This window comes from Periophthalmus magnuspinnatus, chromosome 4 (genome assembly GCF_009829125.3).
Source record: "Periophthalmus magnuspinnatus isolate fPerMag1 chromosome 4, fPerMag1.2.pri, whole genome shotgun sequence".
Taxonomy (NCBI): domain Eukaryota; kingdom Metazoa; phylum Chordata; class Actinopteri; order Gobiiformes; family Gobiidae; genus Periophthalmus; species Periophthalmus magnuspinnatus.
Genome location: NC_047129.1, coordinates 5521672 through 5535485, shown reverse-complemented (window position 1 = coordinate 5535485; position 13814 = coordinate 5521672). Strand labels below are relative to the sequence as shown.

The window sequence follows — 13814 nt, the reverse complement described above, 5'->3', positions numbered from 1 at the left end:
TGGATCTACTCTACCTTGAGGGCGCGTGTTCTTTGAATTTACACTATTACTCAGTTTTTTTTTATAACGCTGCTATAATCCTCTTATATTCATGGAGCAACAACACATGCTTGTAAAACGGGGTTAAAAGGAGTGGACTGCCCTTGTGTGGGATTTATGTATTGTAGTAGTTGACCGTAAGAGTGACTGGACTTGGTGCGTAAAGTACATAGGTTTGGTACGGGTGCGTGCGTAAAAAGTTCAGTTGAAATGCTTAGCCGTCTCCCTGTTGTCCTGTTTCATGTGTAGCTGACAGGGAGAATTCATTGCCCCGATAACGCAGCATGTGGGCGTCGCTTGGGTGCTTTTAATCTCAAGAGTTACCCCCCTTTGGCCAACCGGGGTGTTGTTTTGATAGTAAAGTGAAGTGTGTGTGTGCGCATAGGGACACTTTTCACTCACCCCTCGTCTTGAAACCTGCACATCCCGTCTTTTTGGCCTTGATGAGTGGTTTGAATGGCCCGGGACATACCTGAGTGGATTTACCCCGCTTTTAGACCGAGTTTGGCATGTTGTTGCAGGTCCCCATATCCTCACATAGGACATGCTTCCTGTGGTCCCATAATAAAGTGGTTCTTCTTGTGGATACCTCCCATAGTGAACGTATTAGTAGTTATTTACCTGTGTAATAGCTTAAGGATTGAATTTAACTTTTTGATTCAAGATTTACTTACCACAGAAAACATAGTGTTTTACAAATTGTGGTACAGGTACAGGGAATTCAATTTTGGGATTATTGTTTGGTATTGGTGGTTTAGACCTGGGTCGAACTGGATCTGTCCTGGCTTTCATGATCTGAACCACAAGGCAAGTACACTGCTTTAGATTTTTTTCTTATTGCAATGAATCACAATATTTTCTGAAGAAATTGGCTATATAATATTTCAGAATGTGAAACTTTATTGCATGTTTTTCTCATAACCCTCTGCCCTTCTGAATAATCCCATGCATTTTGCTCCACCACTTTTCCTGTAATCTGTTTTGGTTTTGTGGGACATCTCTGGTGTGGCTTGATGGAGGAATGTGGTGAACCAACCATGTGCTCTCGAAATATTACCACATAAGCAACAAGCATCCTGACTCCCCCTCTACTCTCAAATCTGTGTAACTTAAAACCAGCATCACTAACACAGGGACTACACTGCTCTGCTCTGGCCTGGTTTAGGAGGACCTGTGGATGTTGATTGGGTGTCACAATATGAGCTGTCCAAACACAAGACTATAGGAATACATGCCAGGCGTCATTTCGTCATTTATGCTCATGCCAATTATTAATTTAAAATGTTACGAAATTAGTTGGCTTGCTCTCAAAACATCACCTGCTAGCTTTGAAAAACATGTATAATTAGTTAGCAAAGTTTCAAATACTTCTTTATACTGACACCATCCTTATTCTAACAACCAACATGAATGTGACTTGAATAACTTAATCTATAAAGTATATTGTCTTTATTAAGAAATCAACTTGTAGAAGAAACAGCTTTATAATTAAGATCAATTAATTGTCATCTCCTGGACATTTTCTTCTCAAATCTGTGCCTCTTTGACAAGCGGGGTACACTCCTGCCCTAAACAAAAGGAGGCTAGCGTGTGCTCATACTGATACCTTATCTCCAGTTCAATAAGTGACTGTGTTTTATCTTATGTGGCCAACCTGCTGCGTCTTACAGTGGGATCCTATGGACAGGCGGGTCATAAAAGGCCCCTCCCCGCAGAGATGTCCCATTTACACTAATTGTGATTCAGATAAAAGGGGGCAGTGTTGTTTAACCATGCACCAACCCATTAATATGAAAAACACTATTATCAGTAATTAGGGTCTTCCAGGCAATAGACTTTATCAGATAACATAGGCTGTAGCTTCAAAGAAAAGGATCAATAGTAACCAGATACCACAGCTGTATATCTTGTACCTTGTATAGTATTTAAAACATGCTTTGACCTAGTAGTTGTAGTAGCAGTAGTAAGAGTGTGGTATGAGAACTAGTGTGGTAAATATTGTATATATCTGTATCATGTGTCTTAATTTGTGAATACTTGATAATTCCATTTCTCTAATTATAAGACATTCTGACCTGCACATGTCACTTACATGGGAAAAAAGTACATGGTTATAAATAATATGGGTATAAGTGTATGTGGGTTTTCATTGCAACTTTTACTTTCACTTTCTGACCACTACATCTAAATTTATGACTAACCACTGTTTTAGAAAGTAAGTAGATTTTCCTGGCTTCCTCCTGGTTACATAACACAAGAACTCTAGAGCCTGCGCTTAGGAATGAGTTATGCTTGAAACGCCTAAACTCTGCATAGCTTTTCCACTTCTACTATTCACTGCAGTCCCCACTCACACGTCTGGTCTTTGCAGCTCAGGGAGGTCCGACCTCCACTGGCCTGGAATCAACACATCATTTATACTGTTGGCTGTAGTAGTAGTAGTAGTAATAGTAGCAGTAGTAACAGAAGTAGCAGTCCAGGAAAGCATGTAATCCAATAGACAGGACTTCCCCTAAGAGTTTATTGACCCTCTCCAGCCATTACTGTGACTTTGATTTACTAAGTGAAGCTGCACCAACAAGTCGATGCACACTCCATCCCAGGCCCATATCAATCAATGCAGTAGCTACACCATTGTGCTACATGTGTAAAGTACTACGGCTACAAGCAACATTAAATACAAAATGAGATTCTAGTAAGACAACAAGTTAGTGACAATAATTTAGATTATTTTACTCAAATAAATGACTTCTACTGAACAGACATTTCAACTTTTATTTGAACATTTTAAATATGTTTTTTGGTCCATTTGACGTGTTTGACAGAATAGCACAGGAAATGGGAGCGAAAGGGGGGAAAGACAAACCGTCAGAACCAGAAGTCAGACGCTGAGGCAGGCAGGTTGTCATGTCTTTTTCATTGGCTGGATTGTCAGTGTGGTAGTTGCAATAGTAGTACAATAAAATAATTGTAGTTGTAGTACAAATTTGACTTATATGGGTAACATTACTTAGATGTAACAGTAGGTTTACCATGATTAAAATATTTGAGCAATTGTACCAAATTACCTATTTTCTGCCAAATCTGCAGTCCTGGTGTGGTGTCTTTTATGTTGAGCAGCATGCACATATCTGGCTGGTCTGGACACCTGTTATTCATATAGTCCCTTTTTAATTATAGAGCAGGTTTCAAAGAGCCGCAGCCCCAGGACCCAGACAGACACGGGGTCCAGACAGCTTTCACACAGGCCAGCTACATGCAGCAGCCAAAACCTGAAGTCAGCACTTTTTACATGGTGGTTTCTTCGTATTTTTGCTAATAATATTCATGCACTTGTGATCAGTGGAGAAAATAGATCAGTTGCATTTAATTATTTTATGTGCATTCACCATAGAAAAATAACAAACTTTGAGATCATCGTCGCCTTGCATAAAGAAGTGGGATTATTGCTGTTTCAGGCTAACTGTAACAATCAAAGTAATAATGCTTTCAATAGATTTCAGGTTATCTCAGGTCTTTCGATGGCTGTAGTGGTTTTCTAGGACTAACCCAACATAACACAGACCTATATTTTGCTAGTAGGGATAACTAACTGTATATTGTACTGCTATTGGTTGGATAAAAAGTACACAGACACAAGCCCTACACTTAACTTTTCCTCATCTGCATGTGTCAGTACCTCAGCCCACGAGGACCTCCTGGCCTGCTGCATTGAAGTGGTTTGCGTTGAACCTTTTTGTTAAGTCAAGCATTCCCATAAGCCAATGACCAGCAATGACCACAGCTCCCTCCTGCATTTCCAGACCCTGTACCCCACACACGTGCCCTTTAAATTAGACAGGACCATTGTTGCTTTCAGGGACTTTGGGCTGTTGGTTCATGAAAGGAGACGTTTAGGTAAAATTGGGGTTAAGGATTTTATTGCTTTGCTTTGGGGAAAAATGTGAAAGTGATTACACTTTGCATTCCTGTGGTGGGCCAAGTGCCTCTAGTCTGTGGGTCATCTGAAATCCTCTCCGGATATATATTTTCAGGTGGATATTGCGTTTGTGTTTTTAGGGCAAAGGAATGTGTGCCCCGTGAAAAATCCCTGTATTGAGTGGTATTGTTTTAAATAGGTTCCTCTTGAGGAAACTGAGCTAAAGTTTGTTTCTGCAAAAAAAAATTGACTCAAGATAAGATATGTGAGAGCTGTCAGAGCTTGTTAACTAACATTATACAGGAGGATATTTGAAAAGAACTGCATTTTTACTCAGTTTGTTCAGTTTGGATTTACTCTGGCCTTTGAAAAGTCATTGTTTTTTTTCTTCATGGGTTTGAGCTTCATGGTTTATGGAAAATCTTTTTCTTTTATCCTTTCAAACGCTATACTATGTAGTTTTAAAGTATCAGTTGCGATGGAAATGATCAGTATCAAATATTATCAATAGCAGTAAGTCTTCAAAATTGGACAAACTTAACTAAACTTGGTATAGTATAAGTTTTGGTATAGTATCCATGCCTCTAAGCAATAGAATTTCAATGTGGTAAATGGAGTGAGCTAAAATTGTGTTGATTACCAAAACATTGTTGAATTTTAACTGGATCCACACAAAATGAATAGTTCACCCATAAGCCTAAAACACACTTGTCAGACAGCGTCCCCCCCAGCCAGTATCTTTTATGGACTGTAGAACTTACGGCTCTATTGGGACCATTCAGGGCTGTCCCGTGGAGGTAGGGGGCCAAAGTCATGTCCCCCTGACCCCTAAAAGGCCCACGAGTGACCTCCCAGCCCCCCTCCAACACGCCCCTCTCCCAAAACACAAAAGGACATACAGACCCACCTCCGTCTTTGCTTATCAATCAGTTTGTAAAGTCTTGAGCGGCCAATTAGAGAGGCTTTAACATTTGACATGATAGTGAATGGCCACAGGTCAGTGGAGCAGCAAACGCAGAGAGGAGGAGGACAACAGGGGTTTAAACCAACAACCCCAACTCAATCACAGCTCAGCAATGATGGGTGGAAAAGAAGGGGACTCATGATTTTGCAGGAGGATAACTTCATTTAGGTTGATGGCATTAACTACATAGCTTTTAGCCTTGATAAATATAGTTAGAATGAGATGTCCACCCCTAACCAGAAGTTTAACTCTTGCTTCTGACACTACTATCATGGTGTCTTTGGGCAAGACATATTTGCCTTTTATAAAAGTGTGATTTGTGGCTAGCTGTTCTTCACACCTAATCCACCAATTTTGTACACTCTGTCCTTAACAATGTTGTGGAACAGTTTTAACCTTATTTCACGTATCAATGTCTTCACCTTGGGGTTTATTTTCATGTTCAATGTCATAGAGCTTAGTCAAATCTCCCTGAAACGCTGAGCTACCCCAAAGGCAACCTACGTAAGTCAGTTTGTAATGGGACTAAGCAGTGTGTATTTGTTCAACCTTTGTAGACTAACTCCTCCTCTGCTGCCCCTGCCTCAAAACATCTGGGCTCTGTCTGACACACCATTTTGATGTTATTATTAAAACTATTACAGCTAAGACCAGAGGATTTTCCCGCTTGTTCAAACAAACACAGTCTTCTTTAGCTCGCCATGGTGCAGCGAAGTTAGCACATTCTTTTCCGTGACAACCTGGGGAAATATTGACCATTTATGAGGTTATAAAAGCATTATTGATTTGCCTTTGTCTCGACTATGTTAGCTGAAGGCGCTTGAGGTCACTTGTGCTTTGTATGGGTGTATCTGCTCAATTAATACAGAATTTCTAGAGGACATCCCTTTTTAATGTTGTGTTTTGTTTTGCATGGTTATAATGAATGATGAACAGTTTGATGGATATGATGTAACTGGATAGGCGGTTGTAAAAAGTTTATTTTTACCTTAACCTTGCCAGTGGTGTAGTAATTTTAACAATACAAGAGTAGCAGTTGTAGTAATAAAGTTACACTACTATTAATAAACCCTGTATTGGAGTGAGTAATTTGCAGTAGCACTGTGTAGTGGCACTGCTGACCACCCAGTTTTTAGTCATTTCTATCTGATATCTATCTGATAAGATACTTTTTTACTTTTACTTTACTTCTTACTTACTTTTATCTTCACCTGGAGTGAGCTTTAAATACTTAAAGAATATAACAGAAATGGGAAAATATATCCTAAAAGTTGGCTCAGTATCTGAGATTAGGGACAAGAGATGGATCCGAACAAAAGTAGAAAGGAAATTAGCAGAGTTCTTAGAAATGTGACGACATTTCAGAAATTCCCAGCAGATGTTGTAGCATATAGCATATACAGATAGATTAACCATTTTAGTATGGTTAGGCATGGTTACTAGTATGTATAGTTGTAGCAGTAATCTACTTTGGTAAGTCTTTTGCTTAATTTTTCAACAATAGTGGTTCAACACATGTATTTTGAAAACTTCCAGTCTTTGATAAAATGAACCCTTTAAATGTATAAACCAGGCTACAGTGGTAAAGATAAGTGATATTTAAAGTGGTATTTTAACCGGAGCAGCCTCATGGAGCTGTATTGTCTTAGTGCAGGTGTTTAGACTTGGACTGAACAAGAATGTTGCCCCCTCCTCACCTCAGAGCAGGAGACAGGGCAGGGGATCACCCAGGTCAAATGTGCTTAGACACACATGTCTTTTTATCCCCCTCCACCACATCCCACAGCGGCACCTGTGGGTCCTGAGACATGTGCGCCAAAGGGTGCACTCTGAAGCATGTGATGAAAGCTGTTCTCCAGGAGCAGGTCTGGGTAAATATCTTCTATATGTGTTTCTTTAATCTTTCATTACAATCAGGTGTCAGACACCTGCACAACAGACCTAAAGGAGGTAGAGGATTTGGATGCAGATGTGAAGGCAGTCTAGAACTATCTGCAGTACAATGCTACGTGGCATTCTGTATCTCAACTCAAGAATGTTCAATTTATTACACAGTAGACCAAAGCAGTTTATTTGGAAAAATGTCTTAGTATAAACCTACAAGCGTAAATCATATGTATTGGACTGGTAAAAAATTAATTAAATCTATAAACATGTAATTATCATATCTTCTATCTGAATACTTACTTGGGGCCTAAAAAGTGGTACATTCTGGATACTATTGCCAACTTGTATGACAATCTGGTAAGAAATAACTATTGGGTAAGAATTCTGGTCTCATTGTTTACATCAGTGGTCCTGGACTGAAAAGTTTGGTAACCCCCACTTAACATTACCTATTCAAATACATAAACATCTGAAACTTAACAAAAACATTAACTTTCATGTTAATTTCACATGATCTGCCTTGTTGTTATGGTTCAGGGTCTGCAGACTGTTGGACATAAACCCTCCCTGCATGTCTCAGTCGTTGCAGGACACATTTCCCTGTTTGGACTTATCTGCTCCCTGCGGTGGACTTTCACGTGTTGCTCTGATTTACACTGGGCTGAGAGGAGAGAGAGCGAAAGGAGGAATGTTTGTGAATGAGCTGACTGGATACAGAACTGTAACCCGGTCCTGTTCCTCGTCACATCAGACCAATAAACTCCAGGATCACTGTGACTCAGGCTGTGTTAGGCAGAATAAACTTTCTTCCAGATGATTTAGATAATGTTACATCCTCTTTAGTCACACTGTTGCTGTGGCAACAAAGTTTTTCATATGTTTATAATTTAGGTTAGGGACAAGGAGGATGATGAATTAGCAAAATGAAAACTTTAGATTTAACTTTAACCAAAACATAGCATTGGTTAAAAGTGCATTTTTTGACAACTTTATTTTGTCAAACTTACACCGCCTCTATGGAGATTGTATTGCTTTGCGTCCATGGAAACCAATAGGTAAGACAAAATATATACCCCTGAATTTGAATAAATGTGTGATAAGTTAATCGTGCTGTGTGTAAAGCTATTAGTTTATTAGAGAATCTTACTATGTTTTCGTTTAAAAAAAAAAAAATGGATTACTTGTTGCCATTGAATGATTTTGGCATTGTATGGATGATAATAGTTAAAGGGGCATGACGCTGGGTAAAGCATTTACTAGACACCCTTACCCATGCACGGTGACTTCTCCTTTTAGAGATAGTGTGAGTGGACAGGTCAAAGAGGTCACTCCTCGCCTCTGCCCTGCTGTGCACTGACCCTGTTCGGAGCCTTTGTCCGCCCCTCCTCCTGTGGGATACGTCTACGCTACCACGGTTAATCTTTTATTCTTCTCACTCATTTCTGTGCCTTCCCTCTCCCCCGGGCACTTCACACACAAACTCTCTCTCCACTGCTCATCTCTATCCCAGTTTCTTATTTTGTCAATGGGCCAGTCCGCTCCGAGCTGCCCCATTAGCTGAAAGAGACCATAAGGGTGGCTGTGGCGCCAAGATAACCATGAAAAAGGGCTGACCTGGTCCTTTATAATGTAATGCTTAACACATTTAAAGACTGTGAATCAGCTAAGACTTCAACTCTGAGAATTTACTGTGTTAAGTTTGGGCAGTGATGGCTGTATTTTACAGTAAATGTGCTGTATAGATAAACCTTGACCTTCACCTTGACCTTAATATTTGACACATAAATTACTGTATTGTAAAGTTAAGAAATAGGCACGGTCTGGTCTGGTTTAGTTTTATAGGCCTGACCAGGAAGTAAAGTCTTGTGTAATTCATGTGTAATTTGATGTCCCATTGGCTGAGATTCAAAGTGGTCATTTTACTTTCCAGCTAGAACTTTTTCATTTCATAATGTTCACCACATTATTACCAGTCTTTTGCTGCATTAGATTTTAATGGAACTAGCAGACAAGAGGAGGGACTCACTCAAATGTTTGTGGCTTTTAGAGTGATAAAAAAAAAAGAGGACCATTGCCATAGCAATTATCTTTTCTTTTCAGTGGTACTTTCTTTCTTTTTCTTTTCAGTGGTAGTTTTCTAAATGCACTCATAACAGGTAAAATTCTTGTAAATAAAACCCAAGAATAGGCAATATTTTCAATAAAAAAAATCTACTTAAAACTACTTCCTTCAACATTTACTTTCCCTGATTCACCACAGAACATTTTTTGCCTTAATGTGCAATTATTGATTTTGGTTTATACCAGATGCCCTACCCACCACAACAAAGAATACACTTACATTTGACCCTCTGTAGCTGAATTACAACTACAACTATTTCAAACCTTATCACTGTCCTATTACAATATATATTTTTGCTTCTACAAATAGTCAGAAGCACTGTGACTGGTGTGTCTTATTTGAAAACTTTTACCTCTTTTATAGCCAATATTACAACTAGGCTACTACTAATACTACTGCCACCATTATGATATACTGTTGTTACTACTGCTACTATTACTACTACGACTCTCTACTAATACTACTACGACTCTCTAAGCAAAAACCCAGGGAACTTCCACTGACATCTGAGCACCACAACTCTGCACTGGATGAACTGTTTCGTCACGTCCAACAATAGTCCTATAGACAACAGCTCCACCTGTTTACATTGTGGAGATTCTAGTGTCTACTTACACAAAGTAAATAACCTGCGGTAAACTGTAAAAATGACCTTCCAACTGTCTGAAAGAAGTACCAAAATGTTTGACAGTTTAAGCTACATGTCACAACAAAGCCAGAGAATGGGAGGTAAGGTGTAAGGTTATCATGGTCACAAAGAAACCATAATAGACTTTCAAAACGGGTTTAGCTATTCAATAATGGTTTGATTGCACAAGGTGTTATACAATGATCAAGATTTGCATAATTAAACTTATGAGGAAGTTTAAGCATGAGGTCATGAACAAAGAAAGGTGTACTTAAGCTCCCCTTTACATACTACGGTGTTAATGTATGTGTTTAAATGTGACGTATCGTTCCTGGATCTCAGTGATCTATATCCTATTTTGTCCACGGCCCCAGTTTGACCTTTCCTAAATGCTTCACAGCAGCAAAAATTCCATAAAATTAGTAGTTAGTATTTTTCATTCCTTTTCAAATTTAGCAGAGTACTGTAGCGATGACCTCCAAGCTGCGTCAGTAAATTTTATCCCATCCCCGAACTAAACCACTTTCCCTTTTTTAGCTGTGGTTTCCGTCAGAGAAAATATTCCTGGAAGTGTGTCTTGATGACGAGTCGGAGTTGGAAAATTCGAGGGAACTGCACAGGCTGTTAAACACTGTTGCATCATGGGATTAATGGAGGGTCATCCTGTGGTGGACTCATCTGTCTAACCCAAAGCAGTACTCCCTGAAGAAGTAATTTGAAATATTAGCTACTTTCTCTGTATGATGGAAAGTACCAAGACCAAAATCTGGGTGGGTTTTGGGAGGGTCTCTGGACTAAGGAGTCACATGTGTTGGATGTCAGCCCAGGAGCCAATAACACTGAGAAGGTGTAGGTCATTAGCCCTGTGAGTCTGTGCCATAACTATTGTATTATGTAATTGTGCATTCCATATTATTTGTAGTTGGAGTAGGAGTTGTAGTTGTAGTTTTAAGAGTAGTTGTAGTTTTAAGAGTAGTTGGAGTTTTAAGAGTCGTTGGAGTTTTAAGAGTCGTTGGAGTTTTAAGAGTCGTTGGAGTTTTAAGAGTCGTTGGAGTTTTAAGAGGAGTTGGAGTTTTAAGAGGAGTTGGAGTTTTAAGAGTCGCTGGAGTTTTAAGAGTCGCTGGAGTTTTAAGAGTCGCTGGAGTTTTAAGAGTCGCTGGAGTTTTAAGAGTCGTTGGAGTTTTAAGAGTCGTTGGAGTTTTAAGAGTCGTTGGAGTTTTAAGAGTCGTTGGAGTTTTAAGAGTCGTTGGAGTTTTAAGAGGAGTTGGAGTTTTAAGAGGAGTTGGAGTTTTAAGAGGAGTTGGAGTTTTAAGAGGAGTTGGAGTTTTAAGAGTCGTTGGAGTTGGAGTTTTAAGAGTCGTTGGAGTTGGAGTTTTAAGAGGAGTTGGAGTTTTAAGAGGAGTTGGAGTTTTAAGAGGAGTTGGAGTTTTAAGAGGAGTTGGAGTTTTAAGAGGAGTTGGAGTTGGACTAATTGTTTGCCTGGATGGCGGTAGTTGCAGTAATAGTATGCAAGTTATTTATTTTGCAATACCTTGTTATAGATTTAATACTCTTTAACTTTCTCTTCTGTAGTCAGCCCTAAACTAAATCTAAACTCCAGTTGTTTCTGCTTCCCATCACTTTTGGATGTTTGGCAGGTACAGAGGTGGGGTGACTTTCTGTACTGATTGTAACTGACGATAATATTCACCACAGAATTGAATTAAGGTCAACTTTAGTCACAGCAGTGATATCTATCAGGGCCGCTCTGTGGGGAATAACCTGTATAAAATGATCTGCATGTGACCATAGGCCTTATGGGAGGAAGCATGTACAGTGGATTTGTTAAAGTCATGTCCAAAGATGGTGACCTATAGAGTATTTCACATGTCCGCCTTTCGAAATTCTTGATATCGGGGGATTTTTTCTTATTGGTGAAAGTAATATTTCCAGATGTATTCAATCATTATTATTATGGAAATATAAAAGCAGTGCATAGGAGGTTTTATGTTTGCAAAATCTACAGCTGTAGTTGACTAATGGTGTGGAAAAAGCTCTCAAAACTCTTATGTATCCATGTATTTCACCAGGACTGCACTCACAATACTACACATGCAGGTAACTACATGCCAAAACAACTATTTATGGAGAGAAGTACTAGGGAATGGTGCATTTATATGTAAATTATACACTCATGATCCCAAATCTTCAGCAAACACAACATTTTCTGCTGTTGTACCATAAAAATCTTTATAATCTAAATAAAATACTAATGCAAATTTTGGTCAGCTAAGACATCATCAACCAAATAGTAAATCTGTGAACTTGATTACAGCTTCAATTTGTGACCCTTGCCAAACCAAAAACGTGCTTTAAATGTCTGTCATATATTCTTCCCAAATATGCCGAAAGGTTTTGGCTCTTTGTTGCATATTTGTCTTGAAGAAGTATCCGAGGATGCTCCGGTATTCAAACTATGCGCTCACATGTGTCTCTGAGAATCTAAAAACACAGCGCGACCAATTGTTTTCCCGCATGTGTTCAGTGTTAGCATGAAGCCTTCATACCTGGAGCTGAGATGTCCTCATAGATAAGAAAATTGGCAGCCCTAGAAAAACTGTCCTTTGTAGAAGATTTGTGTTATCATTCATGTCTTGTCTCTCATGTTTTGGAAACGTATGCAACCACATGAAATAAGGACTGTCCAATGTGATGTCCAATGCAGGTATACAGCAGGATAAGTAGAAGCCATTAAGTAGACTGTTCTATTACCACCAAACCATGATAAAATGATTTCAGAGTTTCCTAAGTTTCCCTTTTAAAAGTATCCTTTTATGTATAATTAACATCATCGTTTTTATTCAAGCAATACATTGTGGTATCCAGTGTAAAATCTTGAAGCCAGGCTCAAATGGCATCTGTGACATTTACTTAGTAACCATAGCGACCTCAATTAGGCCTCTGACAGTAATGTAATATGATCAGGTACTAATCAGGACATCTGTTTGAGCTAATCAATGCAATTTGTCTGCACTCAGAACAATGGAGGTTTAAGGACGCCCAGCTGGAGGAGAGGAGCAGGGACAGTCCCCAGAGCCTGGAACAGCTCGCTAACGTAACAAGAGTGGAGGTGTGTTAGCCCAAAGCACACCCACGTAGAATGAGAGAGAGCGGCTAGACTGAAAATCTGTTGTCCAAGTGAAATGAAAATGAGCCAGTGTTTGTGAATGGTTGGTACACAGGAGCAGACTATACCATAAGGCTGCACAGTGAGATTCTGCTGACCGTGGGGATGCCAGCTGCTCGTCTGCTCATGGAAACTGGTTAAACAGTTATAGACAGTCATTATGGCATATTAGCAGTAATAAGTTTACTATTGAGAGATTCCAGTTTGCCTCCAATAGACAACACATTTTTCTCTTTTTGTTTATTCCCCCTGGTTAACTATACAATAAATGACTGGCAATAGTTGCTTTTTCTTTTGTCACTTTATGACGCCAAAATGACCTTAGGAATGAAAGTCAGGGCCACTTGTCTCCATGGAAATAGATATGTTTGCCACAATGTGAAACAATCAAAGCAGATTGTTAATATATTCATGCAAATGGCTTACTCTCATCAGAAAAAATTACATAGTTGACATTTTGGTAAAGGGCCTTAAGCTTTAATGTTGTTCTGTTTTTGGCAAGATCAATATGTCAAAGAATGGAAAAATATCCCCTATATACCAGTTTTAAATCCATAAAGTAGTACTATTGAAATATAAAAGTATAAAGTATAATATTGGAAGCATTTTGTGTGGGGAAAAAAGTGAAAGTAAACAAAATGTCCATGCAGTCTGGAGTTATTGTTTCACTTGCTGATAAATCTGACAAAAAACTCCTCCATTAAAACCCAGACCTCAGCAGTCAACATTCTTCACCTTTTTATACCATGTCAAGTGTAGCCACAATGTTTTACCCATTGACCAATCAGATGCTCTTATTCTAGTCAGCAGACCTGTTTTAATGCCAGTAGAACTCTCCCCATTCACTGTCCCAGTTACCTTGGCAGCAGTCGGACCAAAGACAACAATGTCCTGGTTGGATTGTGCCTAGCTGTGACTATTGATGCACATTCTTTTCCTACATGTGTCCCAAAGTGTGTCTCTAGTTTTATTGACCCCTGTATTTGTCCTGTGGCACCGGTGTGTGACAAAAACGTTCATTTATCACTCCTTTGACAACTATTAACTCAAGTCATAAAATCTTTTCTTTCTGTGTCCTTGTTAAACATG

At 39.2% G+C, this 13814-nt stretch overlaps 1 protein-coding gene across 2 annotated transcripts in view; it reads left to right on the top strand.

Moving 5' to 3' along the window:
• Positions 1-13814, top strand: part of nhsa (Nance-Horan syndrome a (congenital cataracts and dental anomalies)) — a 71420-nt gene that overhangs the window by 677 nt on the left and 56929 nt on the right. The window lies entirely within an intron of this gene.